General features: G+C 41.1%; 1 protein-coding gene across 2 annotated transcripts in view; it reads left to right on the top strand.

The window, feature by feature from the left end:
- The first annotated feature begins 277 nt into the window (after positions 1-277).
- Positions 278-27,239, top strand: part of BASP1 (brain abundant membrane attached signal protein 1) — a 50,833-nt gene continuing 23,871 nt past the window's right edge. The window contains exon 1 of one of the 2 annotated variants that reach the window (XM_062499600.1): positions 278-420. The gene's annotated coding sequence lies outside the window, so the exon portion shown is untranslated. Of the gene's footprint in view, positions 421-6,365; positions 6,478-27,239 lie in introns of those variants that run through there. The other variant, XM_062499609.1, reaches the window with a different exon arrangement.

Genomic DNA, 27,239 nt, shown 5'->3' with positions numbered 1-27,239 from the left:
TTCGCGGACCCGCGATCCAGCCCCCCACGCCCACCCCCCCGGAGCCTGCACGGCTGATATTTAAACCTGGGGTCCGTGCGCCCCCTAAGCGCCAGCGCCGAGCAGCGCATCCCCCGCCCGCGAGCCCGGAAAATAAATAAATAAAGCGCGTGGCTTTTGAACTGCCCACAGACTGTCACAGGGAAGGGGGGAGGGAGGGAAAGAGGGAGGGGGAGAGAGTGAGAAATGCAGAGGCAGCAGCCGCGGTAGCGGCGGCAGTGCTCCAGCAGGCACTAGGCACTCCAGTCCCGGCGAGGGAGCGAGCGGGCGAGAGCCAGAGCGCTCCGAGCGAGGCGAGGGGGCTCTGGGCTACCTGGGACTCTCTTTGTGACACCCCAGCACACAAACACACCGACAGGGACAGAGGAAAAACACATAAAGGTAAGACGCGGTGTGTCTCACTTATACCATTTACACAGCAGCCAGCTAGAGCTTTGCCATTTTTATCATTTTCCCCCCTTCCGTTGCGTCTCGGTTGTGGGGAGAGGAGATGTGCGTGTGAATCGTTAAGAGCAGAGAGAGTGGAGCAGCCCAGGAGGCGCCTGCCCGGGCACATTTTAGGAATATTGCTGCGAGGAGCTCGATTCCTCGAGAGGGAACCACCTGGGAGCGGGATCGAGGCACACAACGGACCGAAGGCGATTCCGAGAGATTTAAATGCCCGGGAAGGATCTCTTGGGGAAGGGTGGGGGTAGCAGTGGGTGTGGTGGGAATAATAGTGGTTTATGCCGAATTTCTTTTCGGTGCTTTTAGCGTGTTTCTAAAGGGAGTCTGCTTAATTATTAATAACAATTTGAAATGAAAAAAAAAATTAAAAAAAATAAAAGGGAAGATGCCCCAAGCTCTCCATGAAAGGAAGCGCCGTGAGAAAAGCACGCAAGGCGCCAGGAAGATGGCAGGGAGGCTGGGCGGGGGGCGGTGGTGCTGCAGGGGGATCGCTGGGGGCCGGACGGCTGGTGGGGGGCTCCGCGGGGTGCGAGGGGCGTCGGGGCGGGTGAGGAGCCGGGAAGCGGCTCTTGCCCATTGTGGCCGGCGACAAGGAGATTGTCCCCGGCGAGGCAGCGCGGAAGCGGCACTGCCTCCGCGGTCACGCGTGCGTGTGGCCGCGCCGGCGGGTTTGAAGCGCTGCCCTCGGCGGGGCAGCACACGCCGGGGCTCGGGGGCTCGGCTGCCCGAGCAGGGGCTACGGACCCGCCGTCAAACACGACAGGGATCGCCGCTGCTGCCCTACACCCCGGTGCGCCTATTCTATGAATGTTCACCGGCTGCCGCCCTGCGCTTCCCACAGGTCCCCATCATCCCTGTGGCTTTCAATTTTTCCCCCACCAAAGAAAGCTACCATTCCCCTCGATCTTTTCTTTCTTTCCCCTCCCGACCCGTCGTGTCGCCTCTCCCCCACGCACACGCGTGGCTTTCAAACGCGGCTCCCGCAGGACGCTTTCCCCGCGCCTCAGCTGGGCGTGGCGGCTCACGCGGGGGAATGGGAGGAGGACACGCAGGCCCTCGGGACTCCCCCACCCTCCTGCCGCGCGGGGGGATGCGGAGCGGAGGGGGATGCGGACTGAAGGGGAGTGCGGAGCGGAGGGGGATGCGGACTGAAGGGGGGTGCGGAGCGGAGAGGGATGCGGGCTGAAGGGGCATGTTGAGTGGAGGGGGATGCGGGAAGCCCCCGCCTCCCTGCCCGCGCCTTTGTCTGTGCCCGACGCATGCGCGGAGGCGGCGGCGCGGATGGGGCCGGCGGCGGAACAAAGGCTCCGCGCTGCGCCGCGACCCCCGGGCGCTGCCCCCGGCCCGCCCTCCGCCAGCCCCGGCGTGATTCATCGGGGTGACCCAGGGTACCCCGGCACTCCTCCTTCCCCTCGCTGCGCCCGGCTTAACTTTGGCGTTTGTTACTGTGCGCGATGGCGGAGCGGATTCGTGTTCCCCCCCCCCCCCCCCTCACCTCAGCGACGAAAAATTTGGCATTTAGGAAGGGGAAAAGGCCGGCCGTGTTGCCCGCCCCCTCCCCGCCCGCAGCGGGTTTCGGTCGGCGGCGGGCGAGCGCCCGCGGGTGTCCCCAGAGCTCCCCCGCCTCGGGCTCCCACACCCGCCCCGCTCCTCTCGGCGGCCTTGGGGGGCAGAGGGTCCCTCTGCAGCGGAGTGGGGTCGTTCGTGGGTCGCTCGGAGCCAAGAGGGCGAGGCGGGTGCCGCGTACGTGCCGCAGTGGGAAGCCCCGCGGAGCAGCCACGCCGCAGGGATGCGCTCCCTGTCGGGCTCCCTCCAGGAGACACACGAGTGCTCCGCGCGCCCGGGAGGGCGGTCTCCTGAAGCATCTCCCTCTACCGAGGGGAAGCAATCTATCAAGAGGAAGATTGTGTGCTTGCGTGTTAGTGCGACATCTTGAGATCTCTTTTGTTCGAATTGTTGCGTCTTTACGCTGGCATTGGTGCCTGTTCCTTCTTCACCACTCTTCTTTCCCAACTCTTGTCCAAAATTCGGGTACATATCTCTCTTTAGAGGGACCATGCTTAAGCCTGTTTGGAATGGATACTTTTGTAAACTAATGACAGTTTCTGAACAGAAGACAACTGGTGCGTTAGTTAGGTTGGAGTTAAAGCTGACAAAAGAATATTGCCAGTGGGCTGCTAAACAGGTGATGGCAATGGATTTTTTTGCTTCTCCTTCGAGGGTGGTGAACATTCACTAGAAAACATACACCCCAAGACCCCTTTCCTAGCAATTACTTGATATTTACAGTGTTTCCAATCAAGATCTCTTCTGAAGAAGCCATCCGAGCACTTAAATATGTCTAAATGTCCCTTCTCTGCTTACCAGATGCTTGCCAGGCACCACCTAAACTGGTGGTCAGGCTTCAAACACTGAGAGATTTTTCCCTGTGTAGATGTTCCCCATTAAGCCAGGGAGAGTCTGGAGTGGGAGTGCCATACTGAAGGAAGACGCAGCATCTGCTGCTACTGTTCTCTCCAGGGGAAGATACTTTGTCCCACAAAATCCTTTTGTATTCAGGGTATTTCTGAGAATTCTGGACAATTTTAGGGATGAGGAAAAAAGATTAAGCAAGGACATGGCCAAAGGTTTCTGCACGTGATATCTACTCATTGTCTCACGGAATTTCTTGTGAGGGAGAGGCTTTGTTTTGTGATCTCCCTTGCTAGTGGATTGTATGCAGTGGGTATTTTATTTTTGTCTGTCTGTTTCAGTGTAGCCAGGGAGCATCGACTCTGATCTGTGGACAGAATAAACACAAAACATTGGGAAATTCATGATGGCTCTGTCTATTCTTGTATGCTTCATGTATGAAATAGCTGATTGTGTAATACAGGAAAATTGTATGTAGCGGCCAAAAAACAATAATGCAGCAGGTTTTTTTTTCTGTTGATTTGAACTTCTGAGTATATAATATCCAGCTAAAATCAACATTAAAAGGGTAAAAATGGTGAAATCACTGTTCAAGTTATTGTCTGAAGCAACAATCAGGTGAAATTTTTTTCTCCCTCCCCCACTCTCTTCCATACGTATTTGAAATACAACACCGTCTGAAGCAACGTGGTGTTACAAGGTTGATTTATTTCAGAAACTGGAATACCTTTGGCACATACCCTTACCCTAAGAGTACAGAGTATGCAACCTCCATAATTTCTGAACCATGTCTAGGGCAGTCTCCATTCCTTAAGTGTTTGTGTTTTGATCTTTCAAAATCAAGTCTGCGGAATAAATTGTATTTTCCGAGTGAAGCTTCGTCTGTTTGTGCTCTGTTCCACTGGTGGCTTTGCCCCATGCACTGAACCATGAAGTCCTGCAGCAGAACCTCCTGCGTACACGACGGATTCCATCTGAACAATGGTAAATTCTTCCCTTGTGCCAGCATCCACCCATGGCCCAATGGCGCACACTGAGCAGGGTACAAAAAAAAAAAAAATCTGGTTGCAGAGTAGAAACAAGCCTTCCCATGAAATCTTGGGAGAGTCCTGTGTGGTTACATTTTCAGACACTCAGCTACCACTGAGCTAGTAATTATTTGGAAATCTGCCATGGAAAGCTGATCTTGCACTAATTCTGAAAACAGGAATTTTGGAGGTTTTCTGTTTGCTTTTTTTTTGCTCCCCCCCATCCCCCCTTTTTTTTTTTTTTATTTTGTCTCATCACTATGAAGAGTATTCTTCAGGTTTTTTGTACACATTTGTGGACAAATCCTAGGTCTTGATTTAGGTGTGTAAGTGTAGTGTCCATGGGTGCAATGCAAATTTAATGGGCAAAATGTAGTTCTTCAATCAAGAAAACTGGATGATCTTCAAATACGTAATGAAGAGTATAATAATCAACCAATATTCAAGGCCTTACCTTCGTTCATACTAGGGTAGTAAAGGCAGGCCATTTTGAGATACGCTATAACAATATGGAGACTGTTAACTATATGCTGTAACTATAACTAAAGAAAGATACTTAGGAATGACTTGGGTTGCTGCTTCTGTGTCAATCAGGAATGAAAAGAATGAGGTATCAACCAGAGAAATCAAAGAAATTCCTGAAAGTATTATAGACTTGATAATAGAAACCATATGCAGCATAATGGGGGTTTCATGCATTAGTAGGAAATGCTTTCAAGATTAAAAAAATATGCAGGGGGAAGAAGAGGGGAAACCTCATACAGAATGGAAAGGACCTTAAAATCTTCCTTACAATATCTTGTATCTCACAGTTCTCTTCCCTAAAAGTGATGCCACCTAAGTGTATTACTTCAAGTTGGAGAAATGTGATTAATATAAACAAGCATCTATTGGTTATTTGGCGTGAGAATTAATACATTTAAAATAGAAATAGATTGATAGCAATGTGATTCCTCAAACATGCAAGGTTCCTGACTTGTCAAAATCTGAAAATAAATCCTTAGACTTTCTTCTGCACACCAATAAATGAAAAGAGATACTGATTTGTAACACATGTGGAATGGTCAGGTTTTGCCTGGGAGCAAGATGTGTAGTAATTCTGTTCTAAGTATGGTTAATGGAATTTAACTCTGAGGAAACAGTTTTATTAATAAAAACCTTCTGTCTTAGGATATAAGTCATCGACTGATCTCTTTTGATGTGTTTGGTATTGTCTTCTGCAGAATAGGAATGAAGTAGTCTGTATAGTTGCCTGACTTGTTGGGTATATACTGCCAAGTACCCCACCAGTGCGATAGTGTTGGGAAAGCCACATGCTTTTTAGTCACATGTTGCATAGTTTAGATTTTAGCCTGGTAAGTGGTGCCACATATGATTATGATCTGCTGATCCAGGTTTTTTTTTTTTACCTTTAGGAATTTGAACATCTTTTCAAAAGATTTTATTTTGTGTACACTGCCTTAGTAGTTGGCCAGAACAGCATGGCCTGGTACTTCACGTAAACCATAGTACTGATGGCAGGATCTTCATTTTGATTGGAGATTTTCTGTCCTTACAAAGGATACAATACTGAATGTATAAAAAGACTGGGCCTTAGCTACCAGCCTTGATGGATGATGTCATGATGGTGCTTGTAAAAATACTGATACCTTGGCATGATGAGGATATGAGTGCACTGCTGAAGCATAACCTTTTCCTTCAGGCAAAAGCCTAATAGTTATAATGACAGAGTTTCCCAATAATTAATTTTAATGACAGAAATCTAGGCCATCATGACTTTGTGTGACAAATGGAAGCTAGTTCTGTACAAGTAGTGAAATTGGGGGCTTCTGGCTATCTACTGTTTCAATAGTCTTTGAATACTCAAAGGGATGCAGAACATAACCCCTGCAGAAGGACAGAGCTTGGTTATAGTTTCTGACCTTATTTTCTGCTATTATGGTATTTCTTGTGTGCTTGGTTGGTGATTGAGGGCTCATATTCAAAATTACATCTTGATGTTATTAATTGTTTTAGGATGAAGTAGATGGTCACATAGAGGGATCCTATAGATGTGCATCTACTAGACAAATTTAAGTTGATTGCTGAGCTGTGGAGAAGAAATGAAGCAAAGTTAGATAAAACAAAGAATGGATCAACAATGATAGAACCTATGCAAGTTTCTCTCATCTTCCTACCTTGAAAAAAATATGCCAAATGTGCACAAATCAGAATGTAGAAAACAGTGAAAACCCAATTACAAACATAGTCAACATGGAAGAGTTACACCATGTGAAATGTTTCCATATGTATTTGTCTGAGATAGACTGGAGCCACAGAATTGCTACATCAGCTTCCTGTAATCATCCTTCTTCAAGGCAGTGAAGCACGTCATTAGTGGAGAATGAAAACAAAAACAAAAACAGGATAGGGGTGGTATAAAATTAAGAGTCTGGAAAAGGACAGGGTGAAACCTGTCACCTCTGCATGAGGTGTTCAGATTATTTCTACGTTTCCCTTTCATACACAAAGTTTCCAGTAACGCAAGGTTGCTGTATTTTGGCCAGTGCTGGTAAGTGCATGATTGACTTTTGCTGATAATTAGGCAGATCTGGTGGGAGGAGGCAAATTCAGTGAGATCTGAGGTGGTGAAAACAGTTCTTAGGGGCTTCTTGCTATCACTAGAAAAACTGAAGCAAATGAGGAAGATGTGCTAACTGCTTTGACCAACATTTCCTAACTAGATGTGCTGAGACAGTGAGGCTCATTTTCCTCCAGTAGCATCACTCAGCCCTGCATGTAAACTCTGCACCAAGTGAACGTATAGTGTGCACTGGGAATACCTGTGTCACTGAAGAAAGGGTGAAAGATGCTTGTTAGCCGCTGCTTTTCTTTTCAGATCTACAGGCCTTGCAAAGCAAGGGAGACAGAAATTCTCCAGAGGATAAAATTCAAAATCAGGCAAGATTTTCCAGGCTCTTCCACTCCACATTTTGCTGGAGATGCAGGAGAGTACTGTTGGTTTGTAACTTTATTTCGCTTGGAGCTTTCACTGTGAGGCTTCTGTAGGGTACCTGAGTACTCAGGATAGCCCCTGAGCCTGTAATTCAAATGCTTAAATTAGTAGAACAAAGCAAATGTGAAAATGTGGAAACCTTTGTCTTGTTTGCACTCCACACAGCTGTGTAACTCCAGCAAGCATAGCTAAGAGCTTTCTGATAGCTCTAGAATGCTGTAGGATGTGAGAGTTCAAGGAGAGTGACAAGTTGAAGATATCTTCTTTCTTTCTTTTTTTTTTTTTTTTTTTTTTTTTTTTTTTTTTTTTTTTTTTCCCTGAGGGATCTGGTATTACTCACAGAAGAGAATTTTACTAAGAGGAATTTATCTATTCCCTGTTGTTCCCTTTTCTCATTTCCTACCCTCAGAGATCTTCATCTGGAAAAAATCCTCCAGTGAAGAGATACCAGCAGAAACCTTTTAAGCTGCTTGTAGCCATCTGATGTTCCAACAGTATTGTGCATTTTAATGATTTATTCAGTACTAGTTTCCCTAGTGATATCTAGAAGAACATTCAGCTTTCTGCCTAGTGGTCCATCCTTTCCATCCAGTTGCCTTGAATGGATGGCATTACCGTAATGAATAATACTTTTAGAGCCAAGCTAAGTAAGAGCAGCCATGGGCACTGAAATATGATAGTTCACCAGAGTTCACTATCTTCCTGTTCTTGTAATAGTGAATAGAAGCCTCAACAGAGCTCAAAAAACCTAATGTTACAGTATTTTTTTCTGAGCCCTAGAATGATTATTAGGTCACTGAAAGTTCAGCTGTCATTCTCTTCTGTGGATGGGTCAGTGACTGACAGATTCACGAAGAAATTATTGGCGCTGCCAGCGATAGGAATGTGGCACTCTTTATGGTGTCTCATTTCCTGACTGAACAGCACACTGCATTGACAATCCACTGGTCCACAATGTATTGAAAGAGGCCTTAAGTGCTGAGATACCTTTTGTTTCCAAGGGTCCAAACTGGACTGCAAATCACCTACAGGTGTTCTTGCAAACATCTCTTGGAATGTCACTGTTGTCAAGACATTAAGGAGAAGAGCAAACATATCAGTTAACAGATGACAAATGCTTGACGAAGGATAAGTATTGTATATTTAAATACTTGCCACGTGTGTTCTGAGTTGGAGTTGATGTATGCAGTATGGTGTTGAGGGAAATGAGCTGGTGTTGTATGCTCTCCCACAGAGATTGACCCTATGAGGAACATCCGAGTGCCTCATCATCTGAAACACAGAGGTGATAGAGAGCGAAGGAAATTCTGCACTGACAGATTTGTAGTTCAGAAAAAAATGTCTGTCCAGGAGTTTTCTGTCGAACAATGACAGTAAATTTGATGACAGGCTGAGAATAGAAATATTTATCTCAGCAGCTTTTATTTCCTTTCTACTTAAAAAACTAATTATTTGGCACATTTTCTAATGTCTGAAGAAGCTATTTGAAATGCTACTTGTTAGAAACTGTATCCTAACCTGTTGGGATATACCCTATTTTATCTGTCTGTATTTGTAAGTGTATCCATTAAAAAAGTTTTGTTATCTTCAAACTAATTTTTCATCTAGCTTTGGCTCTCTGCCCTTCCTTACCATGTTACTGTAGCTCACTTATCTGTATTTAAATTAAATTAGCATGGTGGCTATGTAGCCATTTCCCTTGCTTATCCTTTCTAGAAGTCCGTATCTTCAGCCATGAACTAACTCAGCCTATTTCGGGGAACACCTTGATAATCACACAGTAACATGCAGTGTGTGCACTAGCAGACATGTAGAACACAGGAAGATCTGTGTCATCAGCTTAATTGTGTGCTGGCATTCATACGTAGTGAGCGGAGGTACGAGTCCAGAAACACTTCTTGTAAAACTTTAATTTTAAACTCTATAATTCATGCTACTAGACCCCAACGGTTTGCATGCATACGGCTCCCAAATCTAGATGTTCACTAAAGTGAGATGGTATCAACATGAGAACTTGGTCTCAAACAAAGTTTCATGCAAATCCTTGTAACAATATGGAAAACTTGGAGCTCTGCCAGCTGAAAGCATTCAACAGTTTTAAACTTCTTACCAGCTGAAGAAATGTTAATGTGATTTCTTCTGCTGACTGAAAGAGGAAACATTTTTTCCTTTTTACACAATGTTTTAGTTTTAAACAAAAGTGACTCTTGACTGAATGGAAAAAAAATCTACCAGCAAACACAACCCTTCTGTGATAGCTTGAATTGTCAGTCTCATTTTCATGAAGAACTAGATTTGATTCCTGTAGAAAATTAAATTGCTGCAAACTCATAATTAGACTGCATTAGTGAGCTGAAAAACCTTCCAGAACACAGTTTTAGGAGAAACATTTGCTATTATAAAAGACAAAGCTTCTCTGTCAAGCTGTGGCTGTGCTGGGTTGCATATTGCATAAAGGCCAGTAGCTGTCACAGTCATACTGGCCTGGACTTCTTTTATAGACAACCAATCTTTGGATCCACTTCTAATTGCTCTAGGGGTTTTTTTTTGTTTTTGTTTTTTTGGTTTTTTTTGTTTTGTTTTTTGGTTTTTTTTGTGTGTGTGTGTGTTTAAATAAAGCATAACTTCTATGAATGACGGAGACAACAGACAACAACATGATTGCTGTGAACATTGTGTATGATGCTGTCAAGGTGAGGACCCAGCTCAGGCCATGGTTCATGATGACAATATATGTTTTTTATTCTGAAGGACAACTTTGTAGCTGCAGGGTGAAGATGCAGAATAGGCTTTGGTCTCTCTGGAGGGTCCCCAGGCAGGCAGCTGGGGAATTGAAGGATATTGATTCAGAACAACTGCTGTACCTTGTGCTCTCCCCGCCCCCCTCCCTCCCCCCAAAGGACATTATTTTCATTGGAATTAGAGCTAGTCATCTCAGTTAATTGACTCCATACACACAGAAAACTTACAGTGTTGATAGAGCCAAAACAATAGACAAATATAAGTTTTATTCACAGCCTGATCTCCACCCACAAGCCCTTTCAAGTTTTGAATATTAATGCTTGTTTCAAGTATACAGAAGTTTTGTGCATTGGAATGAAAAACTAGAGTCGTCCCTAGTCCTGAGCTTTCTTTTCAACACCCTTGCAATTTGACTGCATGTCTACTACCTGGCCCTCAGCATTTCAAGTTTTTTTTTTCCTGAGCTTCTAGTTCCTGACTTGAATTTCTCGCCTGTCTCACCCTGCTGTCTTTGGAAACCTCTCCTTAGGGCTTCCAACAGGGAAGGAGCTCCCTTGGTCTTCTTAAAGCAAACAAATAAAATCAGACTGTCCAAGGGTGCCTTCTGGGCTTCCTTGCAAAAACAGTGGCTTTGGTGAGACTGCATCCTGATTGGAAGTGCCAATCATTGGCTGTGGCACTAGTGATGTTCATTGGCTCCCTGCTCTGGAAGGAAGACCAAAGAGGTGACTTAATTGTTACAAATGCCCTGTTTTATCTAATCAATCTAGCCATATGATCCTGGTCCCCTGATCAAATTAGATAGAGAGATAGTTAAATATAACTTCATGTATCTAGGCACATTTAGCTATTTGTGGTTAAATCTGTTCACGGTTCCTAAGAGACTGTATTTCAAAGTTACAGAGTCACAGCCAGGAATACCTTCATATAAAGTAAAAAATAGAGAGTTCATCTTAACTAACACAGTGGAATATTTTTTAAACTTAGCACTACACCTCACAGCTTGCAATCACATTAAAACCTTTAATGGAAACGAAATCATCTTTCTGTGATCTGTCACTTAGAACAGGCGAGTAACTGAGCTGTACACAAGAAATGGGATTTCTACTGTTCACATAGATAACTTTGGACTGCTTGAGGAAAACTGTTGCTCTTTACACTGTAAGAGATGACAGATGATCAGTAAACTGAGTTAAAATTATTTAAATAATTTTAATGAATAAATTGTAGTAAAAATTCCTTGTCCGTGGAATCATTTCTAATAAAGACAGTATGTGGTAGTTAGGAATATGTGGTCAGAATTACCATAAAGAAGATTTTGTTTATGAGAAAGGGAAAATAGGGAAAACAGAGGTCCATTCCTTAGTTGTGTTAAGTGTTTAGAACCAGAATAGAATAAATTACCTTTTAACTATCCTAAAATGGACATTGAAGGATATCTTTTTTCATATCATGCTTTGAACTTTTAAAGATAATGCTTGCGTGGGTCATATGCCACATAAAAGAGAGCTACTGTTCAAGTGGATGTACATGTAAGCAATCAGAATAATCAAATAGGACCTATGAAAGGGAGAAATGAACACATTAGTTTAGTGCAGTGTAAATAACTGAATGATTCTTTTAAGACTAGGTAAGAAATAACCACTGAGAGATGACTTAAATATGACTCATTCTGCCTTGGGGCAAGGAGAGGGAATATCTTGACTTCTCTTGAGGTATCTTTCAGTCTTATGGCTTGTGCGATCAGGGACATGGGGAGCCTTTGAAGTGAGCTAGTTTTTGAGTGCAGAGAAATTAGTTCATTTGAAACAAAATCCTTCCCAAGTGTACTGATTTATGGGCAGTGTGTCTGAGCTCTGTTAATATTGAGATCCAAAGATGAACCCTCTGCTAAGATGCTTTTTTGGACATGGTATATGTTGGAAATAAATACACAAATAAGGCTTTTCTAGAGCTGGCAAGAGGCTATTTAGTTTACTGATGCTGAACAGCATATGCTGTTAAAGGGAGATTTCTCACAGCACTTTTGACACAATTCTTTAAATGGGCTGTAAGTTTGAAGCTATTTTTCAAAATGGTGCTGTGGTGCAAGAAGGGGAGTAAAGCTTAAAAAAATGATTGAGGCTTTTCAGTTCCTAAGTTTTATTTCAAGAGAGTGATAAGTAATTGTGTGTGTTTGAAAATGTTACTCTTCAATCCCAGAATGAAATTGTATGACTGCATCTGAGGACAGTTGCGTACTTCTGATTGATAGGACATTAGGATGTCTTTTGTTACTTTATTTATAGGCTGCAGGAACGTTTGCTGTGTTGTTCCACAGATGAGTGGAGAAAGCTATTCAAGTTTTCAACACAAGGTGACTGAAACTTAATGGTATAACAACAATAGCTTGGAAAGTGATATAATTTCTAAAGAAATCCTTGATGTATTCACAAATGATTTTGAATAAACATAATATTTAGTTGAACAAATATCTTTGTGCAATTTATCTTTTGTGTGGAGGTGGGCAGCTGCCACTGAAGTTCCTGGTTCAATACCAGGGGCTACCCATGCTTTGGACTGTGTGTTTGAAATCAATCAATCAATCAATCAATCAATCAATCTTTTCCTACCTGAGGGCAACCTAAGAGGCATTTTAGTTTCCATATGTGCTTACTGGAAATAGTATGCTCTCAAGAAGCACTTGCAGATTTTGCCTGTGTTTTTCTATTTAATGTGCCAGATTCTTGGCTAGCTGCCCATGTCTTGGTGTTATTAGAGATAAGGGAATGCTCACCTTCATTTAGCTGCTAATTGTTAGATTATTCAGCAACACAGTGTGTTGGCACTTTTTGAAGTGAACCTTTCCAAGAAGGAGGCCTGTTTAGGAGCATAACTAGAGCGGTAGGCTTGATTCTGGTATTAATCATGTTGATCAGTGAGTATCTGATTTGAATCTAATTGAGTTGTACTAATAAAGTCAGAGCTGTGAGGCACTAGAATTTCACTGTAATTTGGATCGTTGAGTGGGCACTGCTGATTTGGACTGATGTTCAGATATATATATAGATATGTAAATATAAAACGCTTATATTTGCAATCGTAATACAAAAGAATTTACCAGAATACTAAATCCCAGTGTTCTGTCATCTGTCTGCTTTTCTGCCTGTCTTTATTCTTGCTTCCTTTGAGGAACCAGTGGTAGGTTAATTTGAATAATATCGATTGTGAAGGTGAGTTTTCTACTGCATGAAGAGGAAGAAGCATTATCTTTTTAATCTGTGCAAGGTAAGTGTGTGCAGCAGTGCAGTTTTTATTGAGAAAATTTTCATTTCTTTTTCATTTTCATTTCTTCATTGAGAAGGTAGGTCAGAAAACAATATGTCTTAGGTTAGAATAATTAAATCCCTGGTATTAGTCTTGTTAATATTAATAAAGTCATATAAACTGACACAAAGTACTGCAAAGTGGAAATTTTTTTCCCAGTTCATGGGCCTGTACATGGGAAAGAGCACACCTAGTAATTATGGCAGTGAGAAAAATGAATGTGCCCTAGACAAACTGGGTTTTGCAAGTGTGCACTGCTATGCAGTAGCATGTACTACGGTAGGTAGGGAGCATGTAGTAGCGTAGACACAGGCAGTGCCCACTTCTCTGCAGGAGATCTCTGCGTGGGAGCTATTGAATGAGGCTTGTGGGTTAGAGTGGTTGTGGGGATTTCACTGCTTGTCCTGGGTTTGAGTCAGCATCCTGCATCAGAGCTGCCTCCAGGTGTGTTTTGGTGGTTAATCTGGTTTTGTTAAAACAGTTCACAAGTTATCCAACCAAGCCTGTTTCATCAGCTGCCTTCATCAGGTCTGCAGGGTAAGCAAGAGGTAAGCAAGATGAAGGACTAAAAATGACATGTTGGTACTTAATTTACAGGTTGATTCTAGAAAACAGCTTCTGTCTTTAAGTATTATGTGCATGCTGATGCTGAAACTCAGAGCTGGTCTGATTTGTCATAGAGAAATATCTCACAGGTATCAGTCAGAGATGGCTGACACAATTAGTAACTTTAACAGAAATCTTTTCTACTGAACAGAAAAATAAACATGAATTTTCAAATCAACACTCAAGTTTGTATTTCATGACTAGAGTATGTTTTTGAGACTACTATCTGCAACATCCTCTGCTATGAGGACAAGCTGAGAAAGTTGGGGCTGTTGAGGCTGAAGAAGAGACAGCTACAGGAAGACCTTAGAGCAGCCTTTCTGTACCTGAAGTGTCCTATAAGTAAGTAGGAGAGGGTTTTCTGCAAGGACATGTAGGGCTAGGACAAGGGGGAATGGCTTTAAACTAAAAGGGTAGATTTAGATTAGATATTAGGAAGTAATTCTTCACAGTAAGAGAGGTGAGGCACTGTAACACATTGCCCAGAGAAGCTTGGATGCCCCAGCCCTTGATCCTGTAGAAGGTGTCCTTTCCCATGGCAGGGAGTTTGGAATTAGATCATCTTTTAAGGTATCTTCTGACTTAAACCATTCTGTGATAGTGTGAACATTTCCATTATCTACTGTAAGTTAACTAGCCAGTTAATAAAGAGTACAATTCATAAGAGTTTCTAGGTTTAAGACCTAAACCATGAAATATGACCCAAAGCCTATGGACTAATTAGTGTTAATTAAAGAAATACATGTTTAACATGGACAGTCAGGATGCAAACTCTTGCTCTTGCTGACTTCAGCTGGGGTATTAATCTTGTCTCCTATAAAACATATTCAGCAGACTATTGTTTTGGCTGGGTCAGGCTCAGCCTCTACTGATAGAGCTGACTATTCTGTGCTATACAAAATACCAACTGGCAAGAGAATATCTCTGGTCTGAGCCCTCACTGAGGTGTTGAAAGCTCAGGTTCAAGTCTAAAATCGGCAGGGGAGAATTGAAACATGCTCTTTTACAGAAGAAGTGACCCTCTTTAAGTAAAGGGGAGCTAAATTTTTGCCTGTTTGACTGTGAAAGCTTATATGAAAATGGCATAAATGCCAATCTTTTGGGGGACAGTTTTTACCATGTAGTTCTACTATAAAGAAAATGTCTTTGTTTGAATTCATAATTAAATATGTACTCCTTATGCAGTATTTTATTTGTAGGAGTTACTGGGAAGATGTTCAAGTCCCCAGCTGCCAATTAAATGCCTGGCATGAATCTTACCCACAGAGTTGTCCCATTACTTTATATTAAAGACAAAAAACATAGTGCGAAAATTTAAAATTTACATTACCATGTCTGTGATTTTTTTCCTTATTTGAGAACTAATCCTACCTATGGTGTTAGATACTTCCACCCCAAGGGTGCAGGTATGACAGCTGACCTGAAACAGCAGCTCCATGGCATGGGCTGGCTTCATGCTCTCCCTTGTTTGTTGTGTTTTTCTTCTAGCTGGGCTCCTTTCCTCACAGCTCAGTGAACTGAATCACCTCACACAAGGCTCAGCTAAGAGCCAGACCAGGTCTAAGGGAAGAGGAGCTGGCAGTGGCTGTCCCACTTGACAGCAAACTATTTAATTTGGCTTAGCTGTATCACCTAAATACACCTTCATTCCAAGACTGTAAAGATTTTTAATGTTATTCATCTATGCATGTTTTTCATCTAAACCCACATTTGTAAGATGATTCATCTTATAGCTAGAACATGGAAACATCAAATTATGAAATTTAAAAAAATAATTGTACCTTAAACCCAATTGTGAAGTCTTCCAATAAAATGCATTTTCTTTAAAATATAGTAAGTGAATTACTTCAGTCACAAAGGGCTAAATATGCCCAAAGAACACTGTATGTCTTGCAAGGGAGTTCCAGTGTGGGAGATCAGACTGTGACCTTTAATGACTGTCTGCATCTCTTACTTCCATTATTTTGTGTAAATGAAGACTGACTCAAATCTTAAAATCTTAAGCTTGCTTCTTCTTCTTGTTTTTTTTCCCCTCTTGTTGTTGTTGTTTAAAGTACTTTCCTGTTAAAGCAAGAAATAACACTTATGGTTTATCATGCAATCCTTTTGGTTACATCTGAGTGAAGATTGATGTGTAAAACTCGGGGATGAGCAAACTGGTATGGTGAGTGAAGGGATGCCTCTGACCATTCAACACTTTGGTGTCTTGGCCAGGAGCCAGACCATTCAAGGGATACTGTGATCCTGGCATTGCAATAGAGTTGAAGAAGGCTCACTAAACTCTTATTTTATGTTGCCTTTTAATTTGAATAATTAAAATAGTGAGTAGGTTGTTATTATAAAACTGTTATGTTGAACTGGAAATTTGGGTTCATACTTTCAAGTTTCTGAGTGTTTGTTTAATACTGGCTGGAGGGAGATTGGGGGGATTTCCATCAGTTTTAATCAAGGGGCCCATATTTTAATTACTAATACATATTTATGATCACTTCAAATGAGTTTTGGGGCTTTTGTTTCAGCTTTTTGTTTAATGTAAGACTCACTTCTGGTTTGCTTCAAAAGATAAAGGGTATTTCAGCTTGACAGTTCCATCTGCAGTTCTTGATTCCCACTACAAAACAGGTCGTTCAGACTACAGGCTGTACTCCTTGATAAAATTAGTTCAGTAAAGGAGCAATGAAAACATGTTGCACATAACAAATTGCTACACCAGTGCTGGTTTAAGAAATCCTTTTTACTGTAAACAGGAACTTAGCACTTTTTCTGAAATGTCTTAGCCTGTGGAAAGCTGCTTACCATAATTTATGATTTCTCACTTAGCGTATTTATGAAACATCTGTAAATCTGCACTTCATTTTGTACAGGGGTTTTGTATTTATGTCTACTCTGTCAGCCATTTGGCTCCAGGAAAACAGTACCACTTGCTCAAGGGAGGGGAATTTAGCACTGTTAGCCAAAAATGAGACAGTTTGTCAGGACAGCAAGGTAAGTGTGCTATTCTTGTGTAAAGTTGTGTTTTATGAGGTGAGCCCAGCAATCATATTGTCTTTTCATGCAGTAACTCATTGGACACTTCCTGCCTACTGAAACTCCCAACTCCCGGAGAAGTCTTTTCTACCATGTCCTGAGGCAATGCAGTAAAAAGAAAGGCCTATTTATGGGGTTTTTGAGAAACCAACTGCAAGTAAATGCATTTTCTGATTTTATCTGGAAGTGGAGAATAGTTGGACCAGCCTCACCCATCAGATCTACAGCTTTCTGCTTGTTTATATTGCAGCCATAAAAGTGGGAGTCTGTCCATCATGCATTTGGTAGCTTTAGAAGTGCAGGAGCTGGCTCTGTTCACAGCAGCACCATAGCCACATTCACGAGGAAGCACTGTGGGAGCTAATTTTATCCCTCTGAGAATTTTAACCACCTCCTGTAGAATTTCACATGCATTTTGCCTTGCTGCTTCCACTAGCATGGACAGCAGTATGCTATACTTCTCTGTGCCCCATAGTTCTGCCTTCCAACTGCATGTTTCAGTACCACTTTCAGTATTGTTTTGCATAGAGTAAGTATCCTTGTTCCATTCTTTTCAGTTCAATTACACTGAATAAAAGTAACATATTAAAAAATCAGTGGTAATCATACCAGTTTTATCTTTCATTATAAAACTTTTATGCACATGCAGCATTTCAGAAATGCTTGTAAAATCTGACAGACCCTCTTTAGTCTTAAAAAACTGAGTAATTACCAAATGGCATCATGAAATAGGACAGTAATGATAGAGATCCTGCTGCCTGACATTTGTACTCTTCTACACGTGAATGGCACTGCAGAGACTGAAACAATCCTACAAGTGTTAATGGGTCCAGTGTCATTCCTTCAGCACATATAGTCAGCATAAATGCAGGATAAAGCACACTAGTGCTCACTCTGTTAAAGGGAGCAAGACACTGTCCCCTGATTTCTAGTGGTTTTGCTTCTGTAAAGCAAACTCACACTGAGTAAAAGAATGGAGCTTCTGTAAATTGTGATGTAACTTAGATAACAAATGTATGGCTAGCATATCATCCCTGATAAAAAAAATACTAAAAGTCATCAAGGAGAACAGACTGAAAAAGAAAGCAGTTTTTGACTAAAGTGAAGCTGTGTTCTCACAAAGGTTTCTGACCTGACCACCCCTGGGTGATGCCCCGTGGCTTCTTGGTTGGGAAGCTTCCCAGCATTGGGGGTGTGAGGAACGCTGCCTGAGAGCTTACCCAATGCTCCTGCTGGGCAAGCTGCACAGCTGTGCTGCTGCTGCATCAAAAACTTCTTCCTTCTCCTTCTGCCTGTGAATTGCTTTGCTCATCTACACTGCTGGTGCTGCCGGGACGTCTCTGTGATGCACCAGTGGTGTTGAGTTAGCTCAAGGTGCACGCTAGAGCTGCATGGCAGCGCAGGGCTCAGCAATCTGCAGAAACCACACAAGCAGCACCACAAATGCACAAAAAGTTAGCCCAGGCTGTGCTGTGGGTAGCCACATGACCACCACCACCTGCTGTAGCTGGTGTTAAAGCCAGGCACCAAGCCTTGGCGCTGCAGGCTGTCTTGTGCGAGCCTGTGCCTGATGAGGACTTGGAACACTCCAGCTCCTTACCTGCATTAGCATGTCTGATTGAAAAGCTGTCTCTTCAAAAGACTCCAGTAGGTAGAAAAGCTCCTGCCTCTGAGAGGAAGAAGGGTGACTTTTTGAGAACTTCTTCTCCAAAAGGAAGAATATGAATTTTTATCTGAAACTCAAGTGCTAATAATACGTAATCACTGCAAAAATCTAGTCTGAATATTAACAGCTCCCTCTGCTCTTTTGCGAGGACAAATATTTCTTTCTAAATCTCAACAAAGCAATCTTTTAATGTGGGTCAAATGGAAATCCTGTTTATTAAAAAGCTGCTAAAGACAACTAGATTTTTAATTTCAATGGAAGAGGCTTCTCTGTGACCCTTAAAGGCATGCCAGTGGAGTCTTCCAGAACATGCCTCAGTAAACAACAAATGAATCACTGAGGTGCTCTAACAAGGATTGATGTGTCCACCCAATTAGAGGGATATAAAGAGCTCTCCCTTGAAATTCTGGGTTCATTTGGGTTGCTCTGCCATTTCCGCAGTCTAGCGCTGAAGCACTGCTTCAGGGGTATTGTTAGCCTCAACAACTGGCTTGTGTGCATTGTCCTAGCTAACAAGTACAATTTTTGCACAGATATTTCCCCTCTGAAGTACTACAGCAGAGAAATAAAAAAAAATAGCGCTGAATGTCAAAGACAAATCCCTCACTAATATCTGTTTAAGCTAAAAGCGAGATCCAAATTTAGCACTGTTAATCAGAGTGATTGATAAGACTCCTTAATCACCTGTTTTCAGGGGCTTGAAATTTCTTAACTTACATGGGTTTAATTTTCTTTTTCATATTTTGTCTAAAATATTCACAGTTTGGGGAGGTGAGAAGGTGTTGTGTGTGTTGTATGGTGTGAGTAATGCAACTGGTCAGATGAAGCAATGCATGGAAAATTCATTAAGTATTCTGAGGCTGTTTCCTCTTTCTCTTGGAACAATGTTTCTCTTTTTCCATTTCAGCTGTACATGTAATTTGTACTGCTTCAGAAATATTTTCCTCACATCATCTTAAAAGAAAACTAAAAATTAAAACATTTTTTCACTCTACAGAGAATTTCTATTTCATATGGCTTTTTTTTGGCACAGAACGACACACAAAGTAGCCTTAAGAAGGATATAATACACATCAAGAATAAAGCAAAGATGAGAGGATGTTTTGTTTATCTACTAGCTGCTACCTCAACAATTGTGGGGCACTACAAGACTGCACAGGGTATCTTGTAGGTGCTAATTAAGGATTCCCTCTGACAAAGTGAGGTGGCAATTTTCAATTCTCTTACCATGCTTCTAGGAAAAGTGTATCATGTTATTACATCTGAAGACAGCTACATACTGACACCTGAAATTTCATTTTTCCTAGACCGCAAATGAAACCTTGACTTTTTTGTTTAATTGCCTTGGCTAAGCAACAAATCATTACAAAGCATCTGGTTAAGATATTCAACAGACTGTTATAGAAGATGCTTTAACTCCCACCTTTTTGTTGCTTCTTTTTATGTCTTTAGGGTGACCTGGGTCTCAGCAGAGGATTGTAAGTAGCTGTGGTTAGCAGGTATTTGAATTCAGTTACAGTGACATGCCTGGGTTAGGTGGTATTTTGAAGCCTTGATTCATCATCTGTGAAGCTCCTTGCACCAAAGGCTAGTGCTCTGATGCACATTGTTACATAAAAGATTTTGCTGTGTTCTTCACGTTTTACAAAAAAATGAAAATGTAGCATGGCAGTTCTTGCCAAATATCTTAAGAAGCAAACTTAAATGCCTAAATGAGAAGTCTTGACATCTACCATTGGTGGAGAAAGTCACATTCATCAGTACTCCTAATTACCCACTGAAGATAATTTGCTGACCATTTTTGGACATGTTTATCATAACTCAGATATGACAGCAATGAAAATGATCTGAGGATTTATTTGAAGCAAAGATGAGAAGTGTGAGTTAGAAACAAATTCTCTAAGTTACTGCCTTTCCTCTGTACAGCCAGCATCCTAAATACCAGGTGTTTAGTAAAGCTAATCATGTTTCAAAAAGCTGTAGATAATGAAAATTCATTTAAGCAAGATCTACTGGACCCAGTAACTTTAAATTTGGGTTTGTGCTGTCTTTTAAGCCCAGAACCTTCCCAGATTATCTTTTGCCAATTCCTGATTTTTCATATGCAAGAAGACTTTCATTTATTAAGAGATTGGCTGTGTTGGGGATTGTTTGATCTCTTATTTCCACTATTTATGTAATCAAGTCACTGACCCACTGTGAAAATTCAGTGGCAGGCAGTTGTGATACAGAGTGTATGTGCCTTATGTTATTGGCCTTTGTGTCCATAAACCTAAAAGCTGCTGCCTGGCCATTCCTCTGCTTGAAAAATCTTACTGTTTGCCAAGTCCTTGAGGACATAAAAAAATTGACATACTTTCTTAAAATTGAGTCATGCATGCATGTGTGCACGTGTGTGTGTGTCTGTATTTCCCATTTGAGTGAAAAAAAGAATAAAAAGCAGCAAGGTAAAAATATCCTGGAATTAATTAAAAAAATATCCCCCTACAGTATGAGTGAGAGCTCTTTATTTAAAATAGCCTTAATAGAATTAAATACTAGAGTGAATAGAAAAACAGATTAACCCTCTGCTTATATTTAATCCATTGCTCTCTGCCAGTATGTGTGTTTTTTGCTGGAAATTGTTTCACCTCTGTTCCTCTTGGGCAACTGCTTAGGGACTGGACCAGCACAATGGACAAATCTTCATTAGCTCAGATAATGGGAAAGAAGAAAACACAGATGGGAAACTCTTGGTAGAGAGGAATTGGATTGTACAAAACTCCATGGTTTTAACTCCTGTTCAATACCAGACCCAATCTAGCTGTTTCCAGGACCTCGTGAATCTTTGCAAGGCAGCAAGAAGTCACAAGCACTTATTCTTGTTTTCTCTGGAGTTTGGAAACGCAGACCAAAATTTGTTTGTCTGAATCAAGGATTGGCTTCCTACCTTGAAAACTTTCCTTCCTCTTTTATATTCTTTCCCCTTGAGCCCCTCCACCTCCCAATTTCCAAACCAAAAGAAAGCAGGTAAGACTGTACTCACCCAGGGGTTCTCAGGCTAGAACTTCATCTCCTCTCGTCCCTTAACAGGGTGATTTTCCCCTGTCTGGGGTTCCTGTGTTTCTGCTCTGTGGACATTGTCCTTACAATTTGTCACAGTTGTCCTATTCCTTATCACAGCAGCAGCTTCTTTCAAATACATTGCTTTATTGTGCTGAACCCTCTCTAGTGAACTACTGACACAGACATTTCTGCCATTAGGAATCCTTCTTGTGCCATTTCCTCAACTTTCTCCCAAGTCCTGCATGTCTTTGGATCTTAGGGCTTTTCTTGCCATCAGTTCCAATTTAAGTTCTACTTTTTCTCCCACGTGGTGCAAGGTAGTCCCAGACCCCTGACTGACCATGGGCTTCCTTTTGTGCTCATCTGTTCTCCTTCAACCCCTCTCCCTGTGTTCACTCCTGCCTGGATGCAGATTAGGTGAGAGACTGCCTGGTGCTGCCCAGGCGTATGGGAAACATACTTCCAATAGACATTGCAAAGCTTGGCAAAGTCTTCTGCCAGGGCACAGGATAGTTTATTCTGGCAGGCTGTATGGTTACCAGCCTGCCAGCTGGCAGTAATTTTTTTGTGTATTAGCAGCATGTCAAAAAAATACTGTTCTTTCCTTACTTTTGGTTTCTTCCAAATACTCTCTTACATGTCTTAAATTCTATGGGATCAGCTTTTCCACAGTGGGCTATAGGAATGCATGGAGCCCAGGAGGCACACACTAAGCATACAAGTACAGCACATCCCTGAGCAAGGAGCTCCTTTTGTTCCTTGACCATCAGCCATATCTTCAGCTGCACTGAGTTGAAATCCTCTCATGGGGTAAGAAATTCTCTGTGATAATTTCCACCCCCACAACCTCCCCCAACAAGTGGGAGGTACAAAAATGAGTACCTCAAAGCAGAAGTATCTGTCTCTGGATTACTTCCTTTGCTGGAGAAAATAATTACTTTTAGCAAGCAACTGCATTCATTTGGATACAGATAAAATATCCTGTGTGCTTGGTATGTTGGAAGTAGTGAATAATTGAGGTATGTAGAATGGAAAGAACTTACATAACACAGTTTCACAGACCTGTGGGGAGACCTGAATATACTCAGCCCTGCTCTGCTGCATGAAGCTCTCTAGTTTTTACCTTGTAAATACTGATTAAGCATAGAAAGTGTATCAGCCCAGTCATCTCTTGATAGCTTCCAGATCTGTTATGATCTTTTCCCACTGTCATTTCTTAGGATGCTTTTCACTCTCTAATGAACAATTTCAGCTATCACTTTTGCATCTCGCCTTTTGGAATATGTTCTTATACATGAATGACTTCACCCATATCAGCAACTCCTAATTATTTTCCTTTCCATTCCTGGAACACCTCATGGCTACCACTGTCAACACTGAGTAATAATGAGTTTTCCTGAAGTCACTTCAGACCGCTCACTGTAAACAGCTTCTATTTGCATCCATTTGACTCTTCAAAGACTTTCTATTCTAATCTGTTGGTACACACAAAAAGAAAAATACATAAAATGGAGATGTCTGAATAAAGTTGTTTTTTTGCCTTGACAAAAAGTCTGATTCCTTCAAAATAATACTGATTAAATATTGTCCACATCACTGTTCTGCTTTTAAAATTTTACTTTCTTTATTGAAGACACAAGAAGGCCAAATAACTTAAAATTGCAAACTTTTTTAGAACTGTGTCACAGCTACTGGGATGGCCTCTGGGATGGTCCTCCATACTGCCTCTCTCACTTGCAGATTCCTTACCAGAATACTGATTAATTCTCTTGCTAGTTTTACTGGATGGGTGCAGATCACCTGCTCTTTGTACTTGAATTTGCATTTCCATTTATGCAAGCTTTATTTTTGTCACATAAATCAGAAGATGACAATTTCTTGCTTGAGAAGGTGTGAAAATAGTTATCAAATAATGACATGGCTATGATGTAAAACAACTTTTGTAAAACACCTTTCTCCTACCACAAGTAGACTGGAGTAAGTTACTGCATTTCTTAAAATAAATGCAGGATGGAAGTCATAGGGTTGACTGTTTCTGTTAGGTGTTACTTTCTTTTTCATTCAGATTATTGTGCTGAGTCTCTATTGCTGCAATAGAAGTCCACTGCACTGTGAGAAATCCCTGCTTAATTCTGAACACACCAGAATGTGTAATTCAGATAGGTGGGACAACTTCAAACCATGCCAGGAATCAGTGTCTAAAGTTTAAGGAATAAATTTTATGAAGAACAGAAGAAATACTATCCTCGATATGGCATTTTTATTGTGTACAGTGGAATAATCACCTCAGAAGCAGAATAAACTGCTTTTAATAGTAAGACTGGTGCCTCTATGCGAAAGTGACAGTTTAGGTTCTCCTGGATTTCTTTTTCTTAATTTATTTTATATTACACAAAACTAATATTTGGTAGTGTTGAGTTGTGAGGATACCGACAGTTTATAGTTTATTCCTTATTGTTTGTCTCCATACGGGTATTCTAGCATTGAAATACAATTTATTGCAGTTATTTCCATCTCTCTTTCAGAAAGAAATGATACTTCTTTCTTTTAGCATGTCCAGGGCAATCCCACAGCAAATAATTTTGCAACTTTGCACTTCGCTTTTACAAGGCTTGTCACTATATTGAAAAGGTTATATTTATTTGGAGTTCTGTCTATCCCCTTGCAGTGGCTGGTGTGCAGGAAGGAGCTTTCTTTGGAGTTGTGGCTTGCTTTCTGTCATATGGGGATTTTTTGTGTCAAGTTCTTTTTAAGGCAATAAAGAAAGCCAAATCCAGGTGAGTTAGACCCAGTTCCTTATAATGTAGTTGTTGGCTTCATGGAATAACTTGAAGAAGTCCTGGTCATCCAGATCACTGATTCTCAGATAATCTGATGTTAAAATTGAGGTGAAAACCTGTTTGTGTTTAGGTCAGGAAGAATCAGAGTTCCTTCTGAATCGTCTTTTCTCCTTGCTTAGGCTTGTACCAGACATGCTTCACAATATCGTGGTATGCAGGTAGAATCTCAAATGTTGAAAGAAAATACTGATGATCTCCTACTCTTTCCTTTTGGCCTCAGAACTGTTACTTTTAGGGTGGTGGAAAACACTTCTGTGCCTTAGGAAGCCTTTCCTGGTTCTGATTGAAATTCCAATGATGCCTGAGTGCCTGCTTGTATTCAGGTCTTGTATGGAGCAGCCTATCTCCAGCTCTGCTGTTAATTAGTTCAGAGCCTACAATCATCCTAAATTTGTAGATATTGAGAAGTCTGCCAGCACAACTTCATAGCTGGCCTTAGATGTTTAAATTAGTTTTGCTGCAGTACTTCAAAGGTATTACAACACCGGGGTTAGAGATGACCTGGTGACCTACAAGGTCCTCATTTTATTAGAGTGCCCAAAGCTCATAAAGTTCTTCTCATAAAGAAAACAAAACAAAAAATCAACCAAAAAAAGGAGAGATATTATTTGTAAATTCTCTTTACAAAACATAATACATGTGTAATATCAACCATTTTGGCTACCTGTAAAGTGATTCAAAACTCCATAAATTCTTTGCTCTGAGATTTTCTCTCTCTCATTGCATGAACCCAATCAGATCTACTTTTTTTCTTTCCTTCCAGCTACATGATATCTGTATTCAGCCGTATATTTGAAAACTTGTGAACTTATGGTAGTTTCACTTCCTCCACCATTTCTGCTGTCCCAGTCTAGTGTGTGGTATGCCGGCGCCTGTTGTGAAACTTTCCTCTTTCAGAAGCTGTGCCCTGGGGTGTGGGAAAGATGTGTTGTAATGCTGGGGAGGAGGGAAAAAGCACTCATCTACAAAATGGTCATTTCTCAGAACCTGTGTGGCCATCTTCTCCCCTGAAAATGCTGAAAACTGTTGTGTATTTTTTTCTTTTTTTTTTTTTTTTTGTTTTTTTTTTGTTTTCATGGAAGACTGTCAACTAATAACACTGCTGATGGAATAGCTTTGCATACCTGTGCTACCTGTTCTGTTCCTTTTCAGACAGAAAATAGGTTATTCTGACATTAACTGAATGTCTCTGGAAGGTTTAGCAATTCTGACTTGACAGAAAGACAGAGCATGAAAAAAATGCTCTGCAGTATTTACATGAGCCTTCCTTCTGTCCACAAAAACCAAAATTAGCAATGTCAGTGTAGATGTTGGGTAGTTATGCCATTAGTTATGGATTTATGGGCTTGCCTAAACATCTAGTTATTAAAAGTTTAAATATTTACACTGACAATCTGCTGCCTTATGGACTCTTGTGAGATTATTTCTAAACAGTGAGGATTTTTTTTCTAATTGAGAATATTCTAAAGTTGACTTTAACATAAAACTGCTTTTGTGCTCTTCTAATCAACAGTTACAGATTAATTTATACTAAATCAGGGCTTAAATGTTCCTTAATCCTTTTAGAGTTCTAGCAAAGACTGACCACTTGACTAAGATTATGTAGCTTAAAAAAACCCCCAGTTTGAAACAGGACATTGAAGCAAATTAGGTAGAGCTCAGAGTGCTGGCTTTTTCTGGTATTTTCACATTGGTGTTTTGCAATGATAAGGCATATTTTTGTATGGGATCCTTAGGAAATCAAGGCTTGTGCTGTGTATTCCTCTATGGACCCAGTATAAATCCCCCTAGGTGAGACTCCTTGTTTTTGGTGAATCTTGAATTGGAGTACTAAAGCAGAAATCATTATACTGGGTTGAACTTTAAACTATTTTCTGTTTAGTTGTACATACATATAACAAAATATGCCCTTGGCTTGCCAAATATTATCCAGCTGGCAATCACATGGCAAACAACATGCTGAAGATTAAAAGACTGTGCTTTAAACAACTTTCTGTGCTTGATGTAATATTTCACTTTTTATGTTGGGACTTAGCACTGTTAAGTGGAAGCAATTAATTGCTATGAAAAAGTGCAGAATTTCTGAGTAGAAGTTCATCTTCAAAATCATAGTGGGTGGTGGGAGATAAGAAACAACCAAATATACCCAGTGGAAACATTGGCTTATAAGTGACTCTGGGGTTCACTTGAATATAGTGGAACCTGGAGGAGCTGCAGACTGCCAAACATCACCCATTAAAGAAGACAGAGACAGCTCTCTTGTAGCAAAAAAAAAAAAGCAATGGTCTTCAGTCAGTGTGAAGAGGGGATTCATGGGATGAGGCAATTTGTGTCAGGGAGGCGTGTTCTAGCACCAGTTGTCTGCAGCGGATCTTTTAATTCTAATATTTTTAGCAAAGCTTTAATTCATTCAAAGAACAAGATAATCCTATCTTTTTCCTCTTTTAGAAGTTTGCAGGGAGGTAAAAGAAGGATTAAGTAATGACTTAGGAATTTTACACTGAACATGGATGTTGGCTCTGTTGCTGTAGCTACATCGTCCATCTCAACATACAGTAGCTATGGGAACAGAGCTATTGGACCTTGCAAAAGGAATGCAAACATTTCACTGCTGGTTTGCCATTTGTCAGAGTCCTTTTCTCAGAAGTCTTAACATAATTTCTATTCCAGTCTTAGCTCATTCAAGCCTAAAATTCTAACCATGGCATCTCCCTCCTAAAGAGTCAGTCTCAAAGCAAAAAGGTCTTTTTTCTCTATATTCTTACTAGTCTTTCTATCAAATTCTACTTTTTTGGCTGAGCTAGGACACTGAGTAAAATATAGCTGTAGACAACAGGGGAAAACAAATGGGCATGGAAAAGCATGACAAATAACTTGACTGCTTAGGACACACCTGAAGTCGGACAGTTAAATCACAGAATCCCATGGGTATTGCAAATCTAAATGTTCTGGTACTACTGGATCTCAGGGGATATGGTGGTAGTGAGCATTTTAAAAATGCTTGATAGACAAGCTTGTCAAAAACAGTAACAATGAACTTGTTTGAGAAAATGTTGCAATCAGCTGCAAGGAGTTATAATACTATA

The sequence above is a fragment of the Cinclus cinclus genome, chromosome 1 (assembly GCF_963662255.1).
Source record: "Cinclus cinclus chromosome 1, bCinCin1.1, whole genome shotgun sequence".
Lineage (NCBI taxonomy): Eukaryota > Metazoa > Chordata > Aves > Passeriformes > Cinclidae > Cinclus > Cinclus cinclus.
Note: the sequence above shows the minus strand (reverse complement) of the source record. Positions and strands in the feature narration are given on the sequence as shown.